We start from the raw sequence: 24,220 nt of genomic DNA, 5'->3' as shown, positions 1-24,220 counted from the left end.
CCTTTTTCTTTTCCCTTCCCTTTCCTTTCCTTCCTTCCCTTCTCTTCCCTTTCCTTTCCTTCCTTCCCTTCTCTTCCCTCTCCTCCCTTTCCCTCCCCTCTCCTCTCCTCTCTTCTCCTCTTTTCTCCTCTTCTTTCCTTTCTCTTTCCTTTCCTTTCTCTTTCTTTTCCCTTTTTCATCTCTTCCCTTTCCCTTTCTTATCTCTTCTCTTTTCCTTTCCTTTCCCTTCCCTTTTCCTTACTTTTCCTCTTTCCCTTTCCCTTCCCTTTCCTTCCCTTTCCTTTTTCCCTTTCTTTTCCTTTCTATTCCATTCCATGTCCCATTGCCATCTCAAACTCAACTTTCCTGAGAATTCATTATCTTTCACCTTAAATTTACTCTCCTTTTAAAAATTTCATTCTCACTACCTATGATAGCATTATTCCCCAGATCTTCTATGTTTGTAATCTTATCAAACTGGTTTTATTCAACACCTGCTCAAATTTCTAGTGATTTATTGAAAACTTGTTCTGTGATGAGGCATATCTGGACACATGGCAAAACACGTGTATACATTTGCACAAATATGCACATTTCCATCTAAATGAAGTTGCCTTTTAGGTCAGTGTTGTTTTTCACTGATCCACCTCTCCCCCATTTCCACCCTCTTCTCACAAGCTGTGACTCATTAGCCCTTGATAAGAAAAAAAAAGGAAAAATGCTTAACCCTGACTTCAGACAATAATTAGAAGGTAAGTCAAACAAATGAAGTGTTGAAAATTCAAACGGGACAAATGTGAGCAGCTGAAGAGCTGTGTTGAGGGGCCCTATGTCAGTATTGCACCTCATTACACTCTCTAATTTTGTAGTTGAAGAAACCTAACAATCAGTTATTTATTTTACTAAGCACCTACTATGTGTCAGACATTGTGCTAGACACTGGGGATACAAAAAGAAGCCTTGCCCTCAAAGAGCTCACACTCTAATGGGGGCGAGGGAACAACACTATGCAAACAAATATATACAAAAAGAAAGCTATATTCAGGAAAGATGAGGAAATAAATAAAGAGAAAGTACTAGAATTAAGAAGAATTGGATAACTTTTCTTGTAGGAGGTTGGATTTTTGTGGGGATCTAAAGGAAGCTAGAGTGGTCACTATTGGAAAAAAAAGGAGAAAACTTCCAGGTATGTAGAAGAGAGAAAAAATCCAGAGTAAATTGGAGTAGATATTGAATAGTTAGAGAGGACAGAAAGATTATGAGTTACTGATGTCATTTAGGAAGGAAGGAGAGTGACCTAAACACATACAGACAATAGCTACAGGCTTTTGATTGGCTGGTGGAGGTGAAAAGTATAAATCTCAAAGGAAGGGAGGTTACAGAATGATGGAGGATAAAGGAAGAACCTGGAAGGGAAAATAGGGAGCAAGGAGTATTCTAACTCCCTACCTTGAACAATGAGTCGAGAAGAATGAGAAAGAACAGCCTGTACTATAGCCAAGAAAGTTGTATTATCTGAGTAGAGTTAGATAGATGGAAATAATTGGTAGATTATGTCAGTAATAGCTAAGAGATGGAAGAAGTGGGAGAGGAAAAGATTTATGATGAGGAAATGTTTGTTGTTTATAGAACAGGCATTCCAGAGAGCACAATGGAAATGCTGGCTGGTATTTGGAACTTTGGGGTAGGTAGGGGAATGGAAACACAGGAATGGAGTAGCAGGGGATGTGGAATAACAGTTTGGGTAATAATTTACAGAAGTTCAATCTCCAGGGTGTAAAGGGTTATGACCAAGTGTGAGAATATTCCTCATCAAGTGAAGGGTACTATTCCTCTGCCTTCAAAGAACAGATGCAGTGGGAAATGACCCGACATTGAAGGGTGGGTTGCTCCTCTTTGAAGCAGAGGTTTTTTATACTCCATTTGAAAGATTGGGCTGGCAACAGGTGCTGGAAGTCATCCTGCGCTACCATAGACAGAAGTTGTTGCTTTGGGACTGATGGACAATGCTCACCTGGCCCCTCTCAGCCTTTCTTAGGGGCCATATCAGTAGGAAATGGAGGCATAAGGCAAGCACTCAGAGGAATGTGTGACTCTTCTTCTATCCTAGAACAGGTGGAAGGACTTAAAAATAGCTAGAATCATAGTTTCTCAGGCAGAGCAGAACTCAGAGGCTGTCGATCCCAACCACTCACTTTATAAATTAGGAAACTGAAGCTCACCTAGGTTCACAAAGGTAGTAAGCATCACAGGAAGAACTAGAACTCAGATTTTCTGATTTAAGAGCCAGTATGATATGGTGCTACCCAATGATTAGGAACCCCATTCATTTCAAAGACTATCTCAAATGCCTCTTCTTCCCTGAAATCTCCCCCGATCCCCTATTCCAGGGGCCCACAACACTCATAAGTGGGTCAAATCAGATTTAAATATAACTGGGAAATATTTAACAAAATAAGCAAAAACACAATACAACACAGCTAACATTTTATTTTAAAGCTAAGTCTGTATGAGACCTGCAGGGATCCTTATGTACAGATTAATGGATCCAATTTCTATTTGAGTTTGACACTGTTGTCCTACTCCAACCCAGTGTATGTGGTCTTTCCGTGCCTGAACTCCAATAGTAAACACAACCTCTCTGCTCTTACAATTGTGCATATCTCTGTCAATACTCTATTAGCCTTAGAAGAAACTGCCTCATTTATCTTCTTAGCACCCAAGAGCACAAATCATATTGTCTCACACATGGTAGATTTTCAGTAAATGTGGGGTGAATGAATTAACTTCCTAGGTCCTTTTGGATTTATCAGAGCTGGTATGAGAACCCAAATCTCAAGTCTATGATACCTGGTGACAGGATGCAGGGTGTGATTTGACCAAGGTGATGAAAGCACCCCTATTCAAATATCAAGTGTCCCCAAAGCTTTAGTGCAATTTTGTTATTAAAAGTATACTAATGGGGGCAGTTAGGTGGTGCAGTAGATAGAACACCAGCCTTGAAGTCAGGAGGACCTGAGTTCAAATTTGGCCTCAGATACTTCACACTTCCTAGCTGTGTGACCATAGGCAAGTGACTTAATCCCAATTGCCTCAGGAAAAAAAAAAGTATACTAAGACTTTTGGGATCTCTCCCCCAGCTTTAATTAATAACTGAAATTCCATCGTAGAGATTCATTTCTTGGTTAAGACAATGTCATTCTAAAAATCTTTCAGAATGTCAATTTTCCTGACAGGGTTAATACTCATCAGCTCTTAATACCTTCAAGGCAGTGGAGGGTAGGGGGGAAATGACAGATTTGGAGTCAGAGCGTGGATACTGACTCCTACCTGTGTGCCCTGGGTAAATCATTTATTTTCATGGGACCACAGTTTTCTCAAGTGCTAAAAAAAGAAATTGAGTTAGATTATATCCTCCCAGCTCAAAAATTAGGTACAATCCTACAACAAATGTAGCATACCAAGTGCTTCATGAACTTTAAACCATTATATACATGCTGGTCATTATTATTATTACTAGATAGTGATGACGTGCATTATATCCAGGAAAACGTGGAGCGTGTTTAGATCATGGCCAGGTGTGCATAGACACCCTCAATGCACAAATTCATTGGCTCTTTTGCATCCTAGCTCTATGACCCTTAACCTCTTGCTGCCCTAAGCAATTCTTTAAGATCTTAGGTGTAGAAGGAGCCAGAGAGATCCTTGAGTAAGGGCAGTGTCCTCACTGGGAGCTCCCTATGTCAATGCAATCACAAATTTGGCCCAAAAGCTATGTGGAGAAGTTGAAGGTGGGGGAGAGGGAGAATGATTATCATGGTAAGCTCCTGAAGGAAGCCAGAAATAAGAGATGAATATATAAGAGGGGTTTGCCTGGAAAGGGGGGAGAGCCACCAGGAATGATGAAAGGCAGGATGCATAAAAAGGTATAAGGAAGGGTGAAATCCTGATAGAATCCTGAGGGATTCAGGAGCCAGAATGAGACGTACGTCTTTGAACATAGTCAATGAAATATGTTTTAAAGGATTGTGCTTATGTAACTTTATCAGGTTGCTTACTGTCTTGGGGAGGGAGAGGGAAAGGAAGGAGGGAGAAGAACTTGGAACTCAAAATCTTGCAAAAATGAATGTTGAAAACTATGTTTACATGTAATTGGAAAGAAGAAAATACTGTTAAGCGTGGGGGGTGAATGCAAGCAGAGAAGCAATGTGTTTTGCTTGATTGTGCACATTTGTTACAAGATTTTTCTTTTTTTTTTTCAATTGAGAGGAGACAAACAGCTTATTGTTCATTGAAAAAATAAGTTAAAATTTTTAATTGAAATGCTCATTTTAAGATTTCAAAGAAAGAAATTGATGGGATGACCTTGACGTTAAAGACTTTGTGGTATAGTAGAGAGAAGACTCGATGGTTATAGCACTTGGGTTCAAATCCTACCTTTGACTCTTATTATCTAGATGACTTTGGAAAAATCACTCAGCTTACCTAAGACCTCAGTTTCCTCAACCGCAAAATGAGGTTGGCTTCTGCTGTCCCTTCCAGCTCTAAATCTATGGCACCAAGATATGTTAGAAAAGTTTGCTATTGGTGCTAGCTGGCACAGTAGATAGAGTACCAGCCCTGAAGTCAGGAGGACCTGAGTTCAAATAAGACCTCAGACACTTAACATTTCCTAGCTGCGTGATCCTAGGCAAGGAGGAGGAAGAAGAAGAAGAAGAAGAAGAAGAAGAAGAAGAAGAAGAAGAAGAAGAGAAGAAGAAGAAGAAGAAGAAGAAGAAGAAGAAGAAGAAGAGAAGAAGAAGAAGAAGAGGAAGAAGAAGAAGAAGAAAAGGAAGAAGAAGAAGAAGAAAAGGAAGAAGAAGGAGGAGGAGGAGGAAGAGGAGGAAGAAGAAGAAGAAGAAGAAGAAGAAGAAGAAGAAGAAGAAGAAGAAGAAAAAGAAGAAATTTTTGTAAAGGTTAAGGTTTACAAAGCACTTTTCATATATTTTCTCATACAGTCCTCACAGTTATACTAGGAGATAGGTATTATTATTACTTCCATTTTGCAGATGAGGAAATTAAGACTAAGAGGTTAAATAACTTGCAGGGTCACACAGCTACAAAATGTGTAAGGCAGTATATGAAGTCGGATCTTAATGACTCTAGACTGCTCTCCCCCACCTTTTTCAAAGGGTGCTTTGCAAATCCAGGAGGCAGCAGGGCTGGCAGACGCCTTGACAAAGGCAAGGAGACATCCCTACGGTGAGGTAGGTCAGAGTCAATGGAAGACAAACAATCTAGTTGAAAAGCATATCTCACTCCAGTCTTTCTGTCACATAATCAGCACCATCTCTTCCACTGAGATGAAGAAGATCCATTTCTGTTTGATGTAAGAACATTATTGGTTTGTAATGGGAAATGTTTCTGGGGCTGTGCCTTAAACAAAACAGTTCTGCACAATCATGGAGCCCCAGATGACAGAGATGAAAAGAACAAAATACGATGCCGCTGATGGCATCCAGAGAGTCGAGAGAGATTATAGCCCTTCGGGGAAAAGGTTCAGTTGTTGAAAAAAGGATTTCCAGCTAAAAACATAAAAGTCATAATGAAAAAAAAAAGACAGTCCAAAATGTGAAAAATATAGCCATACATCAAACCACTTCCTTGGAATCTGCCCATCTTATCTAATACAATAACAGAAAAAGTAAATGGGAAGACGTTCTCTGTCAAAAGCCAAGGTCGAAGAAACACTGGAGTGTTCTATCTTCTAAGTCATTCATATCCTTACTATCCCTTCCATCTGGCTGTGCTGAACCTTCATCAGGGCCAAGTTTTTCTCTTAAAATGAGTTGTGGATTTTTAAAAAAATTATAAACTTAAGAGCTATCAACTAAAATGAACATAGAAAGTAGGGAATAAAATTATATGTCATGAATATATTATCTCACTCATATTTCATTGGACAGAATTTTAAAATCTATAAGCAAGCAAAAGGTATACATCCTCATTACCTTTTACAAGTACTCAGAATTGACTATTATAAATACCCAAATAAACCATAAATAACATGTAAAGAAAAATGCTGATTACATCCAGAGAAAGAACTGATAAATAGAAGTAGGTATAGACTAATTAAATACACACACACACACACACACACACACACACACACACACACACCCATTTGTATCTAATGGTAGTTACTCCATCTAGGGTGGGGAAGGGAGGAAGAAAATAGAAAGATTTAAATGATAACTTAAGATGATATATTTAAAAGGAACAGCAACTTGTACATAATAGATTTGCAGTTTCATGTGCAATCATCTTTTTATAAACTGTGTTATGAAAATGCTCATTGTATTTCATAAATTAAAAATAAAATGATACAAACAAATATCTTGCTATGATGAAAAAAAAAAAGAACTGATAGTTGAAAGGGACCTCAAGGGCCATCTGACCCAGCATTTGCCTCATATCAACTTGATCAGGCATTCCCCCAAAGGAGATACACAATCTTTGCTTGAAGACCTCCAGGGAGAGGTGCTTTCGGGAAAAGTCAACAATCACATATTAAACACCTGGGGTATACCATGCACTGTCCTAAGCACTGGACATACAAAAAGAAGGGAAAGACAAGTCTTGTCTTCAAGGTGTTACTTTCTAATGAAATTGCACTTTCTACAGTGGGACAGTACTAATTGTTAGAAAATTATCCTTTGTATCAAGTATCTATTTTCCCCCCTGAAGCTTCTACCCATTGCTCCTTGTGTGTCCTCCAAGGTCAAGCAAAATAAAGCTAATCAACTTTTTTCTTTTTTTTTTTTTAATTTATGTTTGTAAGTAACATACTTGTTCTTGCATATCACCTTATCTTTTCTAGCATTGTTCCATAAATATCTTCCTATATTTCTCTGTGGTCTTTCATCTTACTACTTGAAACATCATGGCATAAATATCACAGTTTATCAGTCCATTGTTCAGTTGTTGGACAAAATAAGTTGTTTTTAAGGTACTTGCATTTAAAAATAAAGTAGCTATGAATATTTTGATAATAATAATGAAAGCTAGAATTCAAAAGGCACTTTGGACCTTGCAAAGTGTTTTACAAATATTATCTCATTTGATCTCATAACCCTGAGAGGTAGGTGCTATTATTAGCTCAATTTTACAGATGAGGAATCCAAGACAGACATAGGGTAAGTGACTTGTCCATACACCTAGAAAGTGTGTAAGGCTGGATTTGAAATCATATCTCCACACTTTAAAGTCCAATGCTCTATCCACTGTTCTATCTAGCTACTTTTTAGGGGGGAGGGGTTAAAGATGGGTCCCTTTTTTTTTCTATTTCATAATAAAATCCTCACAATGGATTCTTTGGGGGAAAGGAGATGATATTAACAACTAATAGTAATACAATTTATATAATGCTTAAATATTTGCAGAACAATACTTACCATGTGCCAAATATTGTACTTAAGTGTTAGGGGAAAAGTTGAAAAAGTTGAAAAAGCAAATAGTTCTTGTTCCTAAGGAATTCACATCCTGATAGGAAAGATAACATAGATAGAAGGACCCAACTTCAGTGTAGATGAAATGGCCCACTTAATATACCTCCAAGAGATCAAAAAGGAAAAGGACCCAAATGTACAAAAATATGTCTTTTTATGGAAGTGAAGAATTGGAAACTAAAAAGGTGCCCATCAGAGGGAAAAGACTGAACAAATTGTGACATAAAAGAATGGAATAGAATATTGTTGTTGATTCAGAGAAACTTAAGAAGATTTTTATGCTCTGACCTTGAGTGAAGTGAGCAGAACCAAAAACAATGTGTGTAATAGCAACTTTTTAGAGACAAATGCTCAAATGACTTAAAGAGGAAGGAAGTAAACATTAAGTGTCTACTATGTACTAGACACTACAGTAAGTTCTTTACAAATATCATTTCATTTGATCCACATAACAACTCTGGGAAAGAGGTACTAATATTATTTCCATTTTAAAGCAGGGGAAATTGAGGCAAATAGAGGTTAAATGATTTGTCCAAGATTGCATATTTGAAAAATGTCTTAGGGCAGATTTGAACTCATTTTTCTGACTCCAGACTCAGTGTGTTATCTACTGCATCACCTTCCTGTATATCCAGAACAATCGTGATTCATAAGCAGTGAAAATAAAGCCTGATAGCCATGTCCTGACAGAGAGATGAATTCAAAATGGAGAATGAGACATATATATATATATATATATATATATATATATATATATACACACACACACACACACACACACACACACAGAGAGAGAGAGAGAGAGAGAGAGAGAGAGAGAGAGAGAGAGATAGGTATATGTAGTTCTATGAATTTAATTAAGCATCAATCTTTATAGTAATAAAGTCAGACCTAAATAACTAGAGAAATATTCATTGCTCCTGGGTATGCTGTCTCATTATAATAAAAATGCAACACTTACTAAATTAATTATTCAATGCCATAAAATCAAACAACCAAAGGATTGCTTTATTGAATTAGAAAAAAAAATGACAAAATTCATCTGGAGGAATAAAAGGTCAAAAACTTCAAGAGAATTAATGAAAAAAGGAGGGAAAGAAGGTAGCTTAGCAGGTCTAGACCTCAAACTATACTGCAAACCAATCATCAAAATTATTTTATATAGTATTTAAAAATTAGGTTGATCAGTGGAATAGATTAAGTATACTGCATAGAGAAGCAAATGAATTTAGTAGTGTAGTGTTAAATAAACCCAAAAAGACAGCTATTGGGAAAAGGGCTCACTATTTGACAGTAATCTGGCAGAAATTAGTTTTAGATCAATGCTTCCTACTACCAAAATAAGCTTCAAATGGACAGATGATCTAAATATAAAAGTTCACATCAGAAACAAATTAGAGAAACAAGTAAAAAAAAAAACAACCTTTTAGATTTATGTAAAGGAAAATAATTCATGATCAAACAAATGATAGTTACATCACACAGGATAAAATGAACAATTCTGAGTATGTAAAAGGAAAAAAGGTTTTACATAATCCAATTCAGTCAAGATTAGAGAGGGATCATTTGATTCAAGGAATTGCTGTAACAAGTTTCTCTGAAAAGGTCCTAAAATAAAATTTAGGATTAGGGTTAGGTTTAGGGTTAGGGTTTGGTTTAGGTTTAGAGTTAGGATTAGGGTTAGGGTTAGAGTTTAGGGGGTAATCATGGGAAGAAAATAAAGCTATCTATAGCAATATAAAATATTCCAAATAACTAATATTAGAGAAATACAAAGCAACTAAAATTTCTATCTCATACTCAGATTGGCAAGTTGTAGGAAATGGGAAAATAACAAATACTAGAAGGCTGTGGGAAAACACACATGCTGGTGTCCTGTTGACGAAACTATTAATTAGCAGCCATTCTTAAAATGAATTTGGGATGCATGGAGAGGTTGGGAACTATACTACTAAAGGTAGTACCCTCCTCAAATTGCTAAAAACTGAAGCATTCAAAGTCTGAGTAACAGGAAACCAAGTTGATCTGAGTGAACTCTCTGCTTCAATGATCAATTGCTGGGACAGCTAGATGCATCATGCAGTGGATTGCCAGCCACCTCTGAAGTCAGGAGTATCTGAGCTCAAATGTGGCCTCAGACATTTAACACTCACTAGCCATGTGACCATAAGCAAGTCTCTTAACCTAATTGCCTCATTAAAAGAAAAAATGTTCTCTAGTTGTTCTCTAGACCTTCATCTATCAGATGAAGTCAATTTTATACTTTTTTAATTTCAACAATTAAGAAACACAACAGAATGCTGAACCAGAGGGAGCACTCAAGAGGCAAATGAAAGCTCAGAGCTCTAGAATAAATCCAATATTGTTGTTGACTTCATCGTAACCTGTAGTCATTATTAATTTTCATGCTAATTTTATTAAACCAATGTGTCAGTACAGATATTGTCATAGATTCCCATGCATACAGAATAATCAATATTATGAATATTTCTTATGAGGATGTATTGAGAGAAAATGTTTTACTACTGAGCTCAACTTTTTTCTCTGAAAAAGTTGTTGTGCAATGACTTGGAGAACATAAATAGTGCATTTATAAATTTTCAGCTGATACAAACATGGGAAGTATAGCTAAATTCTCATTATTGACATTGCTAGGATCTAAAAAGAGATCTTGACAGGCTGGATCCAGGCAAGGAATCAAATAAAGTGAAATTGAATATGGATGAAAAAAAAAAAGTTGTTGTGGATAGTTAACAATAATTCACATTTCCACAGCAATCATTTGATCAATTAGTCATTTATTCAAGACCTACTTTGTACCAGGCACTCTGCTAGGATCTGGAGATACAAAGAAAGAAAGAAAATATATTCCTTGATTCCATGAAGCTTATGTTCCATCAAAGGAAATGGCCTGTATACCTATATGTATGTGGAACATGCACAAATAAATATATAGCAAAATCATTGGGGGAGAAGGAAAGGACACTAGCAACATGTAAGGAATCACTTTGAAATTTGGTAAACACTTCTTCCATAATAATCCTATAGGACAGTTGTTATTGTGCCCATTTTAATTTTTTTTGAAGTTTTTTATTTTCAAAACATGCAAGGATAATTTTTTCACCATTGACCCTTGCAAAACTTTGTGTTCCAATTTTCCCTCCCCTTTCTCCTGCCCCCTCTCCTAGATAGCAAGTAATATAGGTTAAACATGGTAAAAAAATATATGTAAATCCAATATAGGCATTTTTATACATTTATCTTTATAAAATTATCTTGCTGCATAAGAAGAATCAGATCAAAAAAGAAAAAAAATGAGAAAGAAAATAAAATTCAAGCAAACAACAACAACAAAGGAAATAAAACTGCTATGTTGTGAACCACACTCAGTCCCCACAGTCCTCTCTCTGGGTGCAGATGGCTCTTTCCATCACAAGACCATTGGAACTGGCCTGAATCATCTCATTGTTGAGAAGAGCCACGTCCATCAGAATTGTTCATCATATAATCTTGCCATTGCCATGTACTGTACCCATTTTAAAGATGAGCCAAAAGAAGTTCTTTTCCAAAGCAGCAAGGTCAGAGGTAGTTTTCAAAGTCACATCTTGTCCAGCAGTATAACATAATGCCTCTTCATACTGTACTAGAATTGGTCACATTGCATATTAGAAATTATTCAAATTGGCTTGATTCTCTTTTGGAGAAATGACTGAGGTTTGGCTAGCCCCCAGTCAAGTCAGACAGAGCAGTCAAAACAGTTTAATAGTGACCAAAATAGTAGCGGTTTGCTCTCTCTGTGTTCCCAGAAAGCTGTTTGGTGGCATACAATTAAGCTTTAGAACATTAAAAGGCATTACAAAGACTCTGGAATAAATGCCTGAAACCAGACCACTACCAAGATTTACTGTTGTTACCTAATAAAATAGAAATTAAACAACAATTACAACAGAAGGCAAATCAAATTAATGTAGTAGTGCTTTACCTGAATATTAATTATGAATTAGGAGATTCAATTACCAGACTCAGACAGAGTGAACTTTATTGATCTGTTAACATAGAGCTCAGACTAACGGGCCAATATGTAACATAAATTATGGAATCTGGATGTAAAGCTAATAAAGCTTTTCCATTGGAAATTATAAGTTCAAAACAATTTACACTTAATAAAACATTTTCTTCCTATCTGTGAGAGTATTGAAAAGCAATTCATTTTTTTTTTGAAACATTGGGAATTGGTATACATGAAAAATTAAAACTGATGTTTTGATTTTTAAATATACTTTTCCTGGTTTTATTTGTATTAAAAAAAATCTTATAAAGATCAAATCTCCCTATGTTGTCTTGAGAAAAGTGTCAGAAGATACTCCTACCCCCAAATGTCTCCTGAACTTACTTGCTAATATATGACATTTCAGCAATATACTTTACTCTTCTTTCTTAAGAGTGTGTCTTCTCCTTTAGAGATTTATAGAGAAATGATTGAGAATACATGGATGGGTTGTGTTCTACATCACTATTTCTAGTGCTTATATTAAGGAGATCACAAAACTACTGAAATATTTTGATTTGACTTTGACTAAGCAATGTGGTATTCCCATCTTGATTTTGCCTTTTTGTTAGTCATAGAAATGCACTATTTAGAAAGTTATTACTTATGAGAGCTAAAGTTAATGGTAAAAAAAAAGTGCTGATTCTATTATTATTTTTTTCTTTTTTTATTAAAGCTTTTTTATTTATACATAGGTAATTTTCAACATTTACCCTTGCAAAGCCTTGTGTTCCAAAATTTTTCCCCTTCCTTCCCCCCACTCCCTCCCCTAGATGGCAAATAATCCAATATATGTTAGACATATGCAATTCTTCTATACATATTTCCACATTTATCATGCTGCACCAAAAAAAAAAAATCAAATCAAAAAAGGAAAAAATGAGAAAGAAAACAAAATGCAAGAAAACAACAACAAAGGAAGTAAAAACCCTATGTTGTGTACTACACTTAGCTCCCACAGTCCTCTCTCTGGATGTAAATGGTTCTCTCCATCACAAGACCATTGGAACTGGCCTGAATAACCTCACTGTTGAAAAAAGCCATGTCCATCAAAATTGATCATCATATAATCTTGTTGTTGCTATGTGCAATATTCTCCTGGTTCTATTCATTTCTTTTAGCACCAGTTCCTGTAAGTCTCTCCAGACCTCTCTGAAATCATCCTGCTGATCATTTCTTATAGATAATTAATATTCCATTATATTCATATACAATAACTTATTTAGTCATTACTCAACTGATAAGCATCCATTCAGTTTCCAGTTTCTTGCCACTATAAAAGAGCTATTACATGTGCACATTTTTGTACATGTGGGTCCTTTTTTTCTTTTTCTTTTTTTTTTTTAATGATATCTTTAGGATACAGGCCCTGTGGAGACTCTGCTGGATCAAAAGCTATACATAGTTTGAAAGCCTTTTGGGCATAGTTGCAAATTGCTCTCCGGAATACTTGGATCAGTTCACAACTCCACCAACAATTTATTAGTGTCCCGGTTTTCCCATATCCCTTTTAATATTCATCATTATCTTTTCCTGTCATCTTAATCAATCTGAGAGATGTGTAGTGGTAGTCTTAGAAGAGTCTTAATTCACATTTCTCTGATCAATAGTGATATAGAACACCTTTTCATATGACTAAAAATGGTTTTAATTTCTTCATCTGAAAAATTGCCTTTTCATATCCTTTGATCATTATTCAACTGAAGAATGGCTTTCTTATAAATTTGAGTCTATTCTCTATATATTTTAGAAATGAGACTTTTATCAGAACCCTTGGATGTAAAATCCCCCCTCCCCACACACACACACAGTTTATTGCTTTCCTTCTAATCTTGTCTGTGTTGGTTTTAGTTGTATAAAACCTTTTTAATTTAATCTAATTAGAATTATCTATTTTGCATTCCACAATGTACTATAGTTCTTCTTTAGCCACAAATTCCTCTCTTCTCCACAGCTCTGAGAAGTAGACTATCCTTTGTTCTTTTCATTTGCTTATAGTATCACTCTTTATGTCTAAATCATGAATCGACATTGACTTTATCTTGGTATAGGGTATTAAGTGTAGGTCAGTGCTTAATTTCTGCCATACTGATTTCCAATTTTCCCAGTAATTTTCATCAAATATTGAGTTCTTATCCCAGAAGCTGGGATCTTTGGGTTTATCAAACACTAGATTACTATGATCATTGACTATTGTGTCTTGTGAACCTAACCTATTCTGGTGATTCAGTTTCTTGATAACAAATCTTATTTGGAGGAAGAAAATATTCAACTGTACAATTTGTTTGGAAATCACCACTAGTTCACACTGTTCTCTAAATAGTTTTTTTTAATTAAAATTTAAAGTGAGTTAAAAAAAAAAGTTTGTCCTCTCTTAAGATGTAGATATTGAGACTATCATCCTTAAAGCATACATTCTTCTTTTGTACTTCAGACAGGGATTCTGGCTGGACTGACGATATTGATACAGGGAATTTCCAAATGAGGAAACTCCATCTACTCTTGCAGGTCTTTACCTTTTCAAAACTTAAAATCATGGAGAGGCTACCTAAAACACTGACTTGCTGAAAGTCATAAATGTCCAATTTGGGTTATAGAAGAATTTGAATACAGGTCATCCTGGTTGTGGTCAATTTTCTATCCCCTCCACTAAAATTGATTCTCTTCTTTTATTAACAATTGATGACTTATAAAAGTGAAGAGTGATGGAAGCTATCAAAGTGAAACAAATGGTTCGGTTGCACAGTGGACAGAACACTGGCTCCAGAGCCAGGAAGACCTGACTCAGACCCTTATTATCTGTGAGACCCTGGGCAAGTCACTAGATAAGTGTCTGCCTCAGATTCTTTAATTATAAAATGGAAATAATAATAATATCTATCTTGTTGTGTCAAATGAAATAATATTTGTTAAAGTCTTAGTATAGTTCCTGATACATAAATAAACACTTAAACACTTAGCTCCTTCCTATCAGTTACAACCATATTATTACGCAGTTCTACTTAACTGTTTTCAACTGATAGACTTTGTACAAGATATTTTTAAGGGGAGGAGGTTCTGGGAACTTCTGTTCCATCCAAACAAAATATATCCATATTTTTTTCCAAAATAAAAATAAACAAAATGCAAGTTATTATCAGTTGTGGTTTAGTGTGAATGAGTTTTTCAGATCCTTTCCTCAAAGTAGTTTTCTAGGGGGGAAGGCCTGAAGATCTTAGATATCTATGTGTTGGAGAGGAGAAAGAATTATGATGGTGATGATTAGAGAATGAATCAAAAAGAATAATGGATTCTCCAGACTACCATGTCTGTCGCTCTTAGACAATCGAGTGTCTCCCAATTCTCTAGATGAAAGAGCTAGTTGACTGTGGGCTATTTATACCTGGTCAGACACCATGCAGCAATGTACTGCTTTTATAAGTCTTGTCAATGTTCTCAAATCTAGCATAAGGTGACTTTGAAGGAAGACATTAGCTTCTCCAGATCATTAGCTCCAAAATCTTCCAAGGTGATAATAGTTGCAAACAGACAACAAACAATATTAGCTTCCCCATAACTTGATTTCTATTTCTATCATCATGATATCACATTTAAGGAAACTTAGTGGTAGTCTTAGAAGAGTCTTAATTCACATTTCTCTGATCAATAGTGATATAGAACACCTTTTCATATGACTAAAAATGGTTTTAATTTCTTCATCTGAAAAATTGCCTTTTCATATCCTTTGATCATTATTCAACTGAAGAATGGCTTTCTTATAAATTTGAGTCTATTCTCTATATATTTTAGAAATGAGACTTTTATCAGAACCCTTGGATGTAAAATCCCCCCTCCCCACACACACACACAGTTTATTGCTTTCCTTCTAATCTTGTCTGTGTTGGTTTTAGTTGTATAAAACCTTTTTAATTTAATCTAATTAGAATTATCTATTTTGCATTCCACAATGTACTATAGTTCTTCTTTAGCCACAAATTCCTCTCTTCTCCACAGCTCTGAGAAGTAGACTATCCTTTGTTCTTTTCATTTGCTTATAGTATCACTCTTTATGTCTAAATCATGAATCGACATTGACTTTATCTTGGTATAGGGTATTAAGTGTAGGTCAGTGCTTAATTTCTGCCATACTGATTTCCAATTTTCCCAGTAATTTTCATCAAATATTGAGTTCTTATCCCAGAAGCTGGGATCTTTGGGTTTATCAAACACTAGATTACTATGATCATTGACTATTGTGTCTTGTGAACCTAACCTATTCTGGTGATTCAGTTTCTTGATAACAAATCTTATTTGGAGGAAGAAAATATTCAACTGTACAATTTGTTTGGAAATCACCACTAGTTCACACTGTTCTCTAAATAGTTTTTTTTAATTAAAATTTAAAGTGAGTTAAAAAAAAAAGTTTGTCCTCTCTTAAGATGTAGATATTGAGACTATCATCCTTAAAGCATACATTCTTCTTTTGTACTTCAGACAGGGATTCTGGCTGGACTGACGATATTATTGATACAGGGAATTTCCAAATGAGGAAACTCCATCTACTCTTGCAGGTCTTTACCTTTTCAAAACTTAAAATCATGGAGAGGCTACCTAAAACACTGACTTGCTGAAAGTCATAAATGTCCAATATGGGTTATAGAAGAATTTGAATACAGGTCATCCTGGTTGTGGTCAATTTTCTATCCCCTCCACTAAAATTGATTCTCTTCTTTTATTAACAATTGATGACTTATAAAAGTGAAGAGTGATGGAAGCTATCAAAGTGAAACAAATGGTTCGGTTGCACAGTGGACAGAACACTGGCTCCAGAGCCAGGAAGACCTGACTCAGACCCTTATTATCTGTGAGACCCTGGGCAAGTCACTAGATAAGTGTCTGCCTCAGATTCTTTAATTATAAAATGGAAATAATAATAATATCTATCTTGTTGTGTCAAATGAAATAATATTTGTTAAAGTCTTAGTATAGTTCCTGATACATAAATAAACACTTAAACACTTAGCTCCTTCCTATCAGTTACAACCATATTATTACGCAGTTCTACTTAACTGTTTTCAACTGATAGACTTTGTACAAGATATTTTTAAGGGGAGGAGGTTCTGGGAACTTCTGTTCCATCCAAACAAAATATATCCATATTTTTTTCCAAAATAAAAATAAACAAAATGCAAGTTATTATCAGTTGTGGTTAAGTGTGAATGAGTTTTTCAGATCCTTTCCTCAAAGTAGTTTTCTAGGGGGGAAGGCCTGAAGATCTTAGATATCTATGTGTTGGAGAGGAGAAAGAATTATGATGGTGATGATTAGAGAATGAATCAAAAAGAATAATGGATTCTCCAGACTACCATGTCTGTCGCTCTTAGACAATCGAGTGTCTCCCAATTCTCTAGATGAAAGAGCTAGTTGACTGTGGGCTATTTATACCTGGTCAGACACCATGCAGCAATGTACTGCTTTTATAAGTCTTGTCAATGTTCTCAAATCTAGCATAAGGTGACTTTGAAGGAAGACATTAGCTTCTCCAGATCATTAGCTCCAAAATCTTCCAAGGTGATAATAGTTGCAAACAGACAACAAACAATATTAGCTTCCCCATAACTTGATTTCTATTTCTATCATCATGATATCACATTTAAGGAAACTTAGAGGTTTTCTTTACAAATAGTATAATGACTCCTTGGGATCTCTCTGAGATTCACAGTGGCCTTAAAACAAGAAGACCTGGATTCAAAATCTCCTCTGGTTCTTAATAGCTATATGTTTCTGGGTAAGTCCTATCCATTCCAATTTGTACCTTACTGGGTACAAAATGATGATCATTATACAGGCACTACCTTCCTTACAATGTTGTCATTAGAATCAAATTATTTAACACATTTACAGAAATTTTTGAATGAAAATGAAATGGAAAATTTGGAAATTTGGAAATGAAAAATGCTCTAGGAATTAGAACTATTTTTATCATTTTCCTGGTTTAGCCAGTACAGTTCCTCATTGGGTTCATGACTGAAAAAGCCTCATCCTTCTCAAATATCCCTAAATCTGTCCGATGCCTGTGGCTAAAGAAGACTCAGCAATATTATTTTTAGGTGCTGAACTGACAAATAACTTCAGCTGGCACTGAGCATGGACACCTAGGAAATTCTCTTCAGTGACAATGATCAGATGTATGTCTCTGAAGGGAAATAAGAACCAATTGCTGAGTTTATAAAATTCCATCTCTTTCCCTCCCACCCTTCCTCCCTTCCTCTCCCTCTCTGTCCACGCTCCCTCTATCTCTGTCTCTCAAACTAAAAAAGAACTGCCAAAAAGGAAAAAGAAAAACATGTAAGATGACATGGTGAATTGTTTAAAATGCAATAAATCCCTATTCTGCTCAAAACTTTCAAGTGAGGAAGAATTGCCAAATTCCTTTTATGAGAAACATGATCCCAATTACCAAATTAAAGTCAGATAGAATAGAGGAAACACTATAAGCAAGAATTGCTAATTAATAGTGATGCAAAAAACAAATGTTGATTTTGATGTAAATATAGATCATTATTGACAACAATCAACATAATCATAATAATACAAAAGCAGCAAAGAAAAAAATAACCACATTAAAATATCAATAGATCTGGAAACAATCTTTGACAAAACATAGAACAAATATATAATCAAAATCCTAATGGATAATGACATAAAAAGGGTTGTTTTAATTTTATTTTTAAAGTATATAATTAAAGCCAAAACCTAGTACTATCTACAATGGAGAAATGCTAGAAATTGTCCCAGTCAATTTGAAGATCAAACAAGGATAATTCCTTCCCTGTTATTACTTAACGTAGTTCAAGAAATCCTAGTACTAACAATAAGACAAAAAAAAGAAATGAAAGAAAAAAAAAACTTTGACAAAGATGAAATTTCCCTCTTTACATATAATGTGATTTACTTCAGTCAAGCAATAAGCATTTATTAAGCTACTGCTACTTGTCAAGTAGTGTGCTAAAGATTGGTATACAAAAAAAAAAAAAAAAAGGCAAATGCAACTCCTGCCTGTTCTCAAAAAGTGTTGAAAGATTAATGCAATATTGATGGAGTTGGTGACTGATTCAAGCATTCTATAGAGTAATTTAGAACTATTTCCAAATGGCTCTAAAACTATGCATATCCTTTGACCTGGCAATACTGTGAATAGGTCTATATTCCTAAAGAGAAAAAACAAAAAGGTAAAGGGCCTATATGTGCAAGAATATTTATAGCAGCTCTTTTCTGGGGGCAAAGATTGGAAATTTAGGAGCTACCCATCAATTAGGGCTAAATAAATTGTGATATGTAATTATGATGGAATACTATTGTGCTATAAGAAATGATGAACAGGATGTTCTCTGAAATCTTGGAAAGCCTTCCATGAGCTGATGCAAAATGAAATGTATCATGTATAAAGTTACAGCAATATTGTAAGATGGTCAACTGTATATGACATAACTATTTTTAGCAATACAACAATACAAGACAACTCTGAAAGACATGATGAAAAATGCTATCCATACCTAGAGAAAGAACTAATGGTGTACAAATGCAAATTGAAGCTTACTTTGATTTTTATTTTCTATATTTTTCTTATGGATTTTTTTTTGATCTCTGTTTTCTTTCACAACATGACTATTATGGAAATATTTTGCATAACTACACCTGTATAATTTATATTGATTGCTTGCATTCTCATTGAGGGGTGGCAGAGAGGGAGGAGGGGAGAGAATCTGGAACTCAAAGTTTTAAAAATAAATATTAAAATCATTTTTACACATAACTGAGGAAAATAAAATACTAAATACATCTTTTTTAAAAAGAAGCTTACAGTGTAATGGAAAGACAACATGCAAATCATTAGATACAAACAAAATAGACACAGGATAAATTAAAGATAATCAACAGAGTGAAAGCACTAGGATTAATGAAGAGTGGGAAAGGTTGCTTTTAGAAAGTAGAATTTTAGCTGGGACTTGAAGAAAGTCAGGATATCTAGGAGGCAGAGATAAGGGGGAGGAATATAATTCCCAGTATGAAGGGCAGCTAGTTAAAATGCCCAAAGTCTGGAGGTGGAATATCTTGCTATATGAATGGCAAGGATGTCAAGGTCACTGGGTCACAGAGGCTATGGAAGTGAATAAAATGTAAGAAGAATAGAAAGATAGATGGAGACTAGGTTATGAATGACTTTGAATGCAAATAGAGGATTTTTTATTCTATCTCAGAAGTGATAGAAAGCCACTGGAATTTATTGAATAAGGGAGTAACATATTCAGACCTTCAGATCTTTAAGGTCAGTTTGACAGCTGAGTCAAAAATGACTGGAATGGGAAGAGACTTGTGGAAGAAAGACCAATCAGCAGGCTGTTGCACTAGTTCAGGCATGAGGTGATAAGGTTCTATACTAAAATAATAGCAGTGTCAGATGAGAGAAGGGAGTATATGGGAAAGATATTATTTAAATTGACAAGATTTGAAATAAATTGGATATGAAAAGTGAGGGAGTGAAGAATAGAAGATGACAACTAGTTTTTGAGTCTGACTGGGAAAATGGTGATACCTTATTAATAGAGTAATATGGAATGGGGGGGGTGTTCTGGAATGATTAGTTCAATTTTGGGCATGCTGATTTTAGAATGTCTCTGAAAGATACAGTTTGAGATGTCCATCTGGTAAATGGAGATTTGAGACCAGAGATCAAGAAAGAATTGGTGGCTTAATAAATAGATGTGTTAATCATTAGCATAGAAATTATAATTAAATCCATAGGAGTTAGTGAAATCATCAAACTAAGTAGTAAAGAGAGAGAAGAAAGAGAGTACAGAAAAGAACCCTAAGAAATAATCACCATAAGAAGGGATGACTTAGATGAATATCCAGGAAAGGAGACTGAGAATAAGTGGTCAAATAGCTAGTGGGAGACCCTAAAGTTGCCGAAAGCAAGAAAGAAGAGAGCATAAAATGAATGATTGACAGTGTCAAAGGCTACAGAGATGTCAAAAAAGATGGGAATGGAAAAAAAAGGTCATTGGATTTGGCAATTAAGAGATCATTAGTAGCTTTGGAGAGAGCAATTGAATGCTGTTGCAATTCAATCAGCTGAATGTGAGACTCAGACTATAGAGAATTAGGAAAAGAATGAAAGAAAAGGGGGGGAAGCATTGATTGTAGATCAATTTCTCAAATTAGATAGAGAAAAGATAGCTAGCAAGAATGGAAAGATGAAGGAAGATTTCTTTGAAGATGGAGGAGACAGAGTCATGTCCATAGGCAGGAAGAGATTGGAGATAAATGAAAGTGAGAGAGGGCAATCTGTTGGAAGAAACAGAAGGGAATCCCATCACTTGTAGAGGGTTTATCCTTGGCAAGGAAAAAAGCTACCTCTTCAATGGGATAGGGGGTTGAAGGAGGTTATAGTGGCAAAAGGCAGCTGAAAGATATGAGATGAGGAAAAAGGAAGAAAAGAGCTGTGAAAATACTGTCAGTTTTTTTCCTGTGAAATTTGACAAAAGATTCTCAGCTCAGAGAGTAGGAAGAGAGAGTTAATGAGTTATAGGAAGTCTGAGGAAGGAGGAAAACATTAGAATAAGTTGATGTGCTGAATGAGACAGTGAATTGATTAAAGAGGTTAAAAAGAATTTGTCTTGGTAAAATGAGAACCCAACCAGAATCTTTTAACATAATTTTTAGTAGACAGTCAGCACGGCTTCATGATTTTCATCAGCTTCATTTAGTGACACCTGAGTACGAGCAAAAGCTGTGACAGCAGGAATAATCCAAGAATGAGTTTTGGCAGAGCAAGATTGGGGATGTATCAAGAGGGCAAGAGGACAATGTCATGTTGACTGTTCAAGAAGGCATCCAACTGGGGATGGAAAGAAAATATAACCCCTGCAAAGGACATGGCCTACAAAAATGGCTGAGACCTCAAGGGATTGCAAGTCATGGTGAGGAGAAAAAATTGAGTTTGGGATTTCAAATCAGAGGGAGAAGTGGAACAACAAGAAATTTTCATCCAGAGTCAAGAATATGAAAACGCTGACAGGATCAAATGTACCATCAGCTCTGTGTATAGCTGGGGTAGAGAGGCGGAAAGGATGATGGGAGATGAATAAACTGAGGAATGAGAAGTTAGAGTTTTATGAGAGCATGGATAGACATGTTAAAGTCACCTAGTATGAGGGCAAGAGTCATGGAGAAGGAACAAATTGTGAATCAGGCAGTGAATTCATTGAGAAAAGAAGGGAAGTGTCCTGGAAGTTTGTAGATAGCAGGAACCAGACTTTTGATTGGTCTCCTCAAAGGAAGAGAGGTTACTGAGTGATAGTGGTAAAGGATGAACTTGGAAGTGGCAATGAAGAGTAAGGAGTGTTTTATCTCTCTTACACTGACCACCGAGTGGCAAGGAATGATTGAAAATGTAACTAGTGCTGGTCAGGGATGTTGTGTCATCAGGGAGCTAAGTCTCAATAAGGGGACCTCCTTTTGAAGAATAGGAAAGGAAAGGATTTAAGATAAAAGCAAGTTTGTTACTTATGGAACAAGCATTCCAGGGAACACAGTCATAGAGTGAGTAGTTTTAGAATGGGACATTACTGAGGATGGTAATAAGGGAGTAGGTACCAGGGTTTGAATAATGATGGTAGAGGGCTTCAAAATCATTAAAATGTTGAGAAGGAATAGGTAATAGTTTCTTAATTATTGACAAATAATTTCAAGAAGTTATTAACATCCTTATGGCCTCAGGATAGAGTCATCTCAGGGATGTCTCTTAGGCAGCTAAGGAGAAGGGTTGGCTGGGAAGAACCACTTGTCTCAAAAGTGCCTTTTCTCCTTTTCTCTCTTAGGCTAGTAGACCAGTCAAAGAGTTAAGACCATCACACTATATAGGGGCACTCTTTTCTCTATAGGCTGGAAGGGTTCCCAGCTAGCAAGTAGAGACCAGTCAAGGAGATTGTTTTCTAATGAAATGATTTTTATCTGAACCCTGAAGGCAATTAAGAAGCCATTCTAAGAGATCATAGGCAATTAATTAAAAGACCATGCTCCTGTCTTCTTCAAGAAGAAAGGGTCCCAGAAAATCAACAAGGAAATTAATTGAGAAAATAAACTACTCTCATAAATTAGTAGTCTATGAAATACATCTACAAAAATCGACATCATTTCTGCATGGCAATAAGAAGAATAAGGAGGAAATGATAGAAAAAGAATCTCATTGGAAATAACTTCAAAATGCATATATTATCTAAGAGGTAATATAACAAGACATCTAAAATTTATATAAATGCAATAGAAAGCACTCATAGAAATATAGAAAAACTAAAGTAATTAGAAATAAATCGATTAATTTTATTTAATTAAAATATTTTGAATGATTTAACTTATACCATAATTAATTTCTAGATTTAGTGCTATACCAATAAGTAAGTTCATCAAAAGGCTACTTTATAAAACTAGAAAAAAATAATAGTAAGATATATTTGGAAGAAAAATCTAGAATCTGGGGGCAGCTAGTTGGTGTAGTGGATAGAGTATCAGCCCTGAAGTCAGGAGGGCCTGAGTTCAAATTTGATCTCAGATACTTAACACTTCCTGGGCCATGGGCAAGTTGCTTAACCCCAATTGCCTCAGCAAAAATAATGATAATAATAAAAGAATTACTTATACAGTAATTCCCTTCACTAATGCGAATTAATAACTCATTTTTAATTTATAGTCTTGGAATTCTCCAGAGTATAGAAATTTAAGAAACTTGGCTAAGGTAGTTTGTGTCAGAAGCAAGACTTAAATTTGAGTCTTCCTGATACAAAGATAGCCCCTGAGTTATTAAAATTCAACCTATTTTTTTTCAAATTTTTTAAACATTTAAAAAAAAGTTTTGAACTCTAAATTTTATCTTTCCCTTCCTTTCTTCCCCTCACCCCCAGACAGTAAGAAATCAGATATAGGTCATACATATGCAATTATATAAAACATTTCCATATTAGTTATTTTGTACAAGAAAACTCAAACAAAAGAAAAAAAAGAAAGTGGGAAAAAAATCATATTTCAATTTGTATTCAAATAATATCAGTTCATCATTAGTCCTTTAGGATTGTCTTGGATCATTGTACTGCTGAGAATAGCCAAGTCATTCACAATATTGCTGTTACTATATACAGTGTTTTCCTGGTTCTGTTCATTTCACTATGTGTTAAGGGACAAGTCAATTGTCCGAGCCTCCACAGCTGTGGATCATGGCAGGAGTTGCAGGCAGCTTTTGCTGACCCAGGAGCTGTGGATTGGGAACGAGATAAATTGGAGGCAGAGGGAAAGGGAGAGAGGTTAGACAATGCAACTGCCTGTCAGAGAGTTTAGGGAACAGAAACTGCCTTTCAGTCTCCTTGTGTCTTCCTCTCACAACAAGAGGTCCATTCTGGGTTGGATCTTTAGCAGCTACTGTCAGGTAGCTCCCATGTATTCATTCCAAGCGCTTTCTCATATATTCCAACAACTATGCATCAGTTCATGTAAGTTTTCCAGGTTTTTTCTGAAATCCTCCTGCCTGTCATTTCTTATAGCACAACAATATTCCATTACAATCGCAAACCACAATTTATTTAGCCATTCCCCAATTGATGACCACTCTTTCTATTTCCAATTCTTAACCACCACAAAAAGAACTACTATAAATATTTTTTATACAAATAGA

The sequence above is a fragment of the Antechinus flavipes genome, chromosome 1 (genome assembly GCF_016432865.1).
Source record: "Antechinus flavipes isolate AdamAnt ecotype Samford, QLD, Australia chromosome 1, AdamAnt_v2, whole genome shotgun sequence".
Lineage (NCBI taxonomy): Eukaryota > Metazoa > Chordata > Mammalia > Dasyuromorphia > Dasyuridae > Antechinus > Antechinus flavipes.
The sequence above is the reverse complement of the archived record's forward strand: the minus strand, read 5'-3'. Positions refer to the sequence as shown.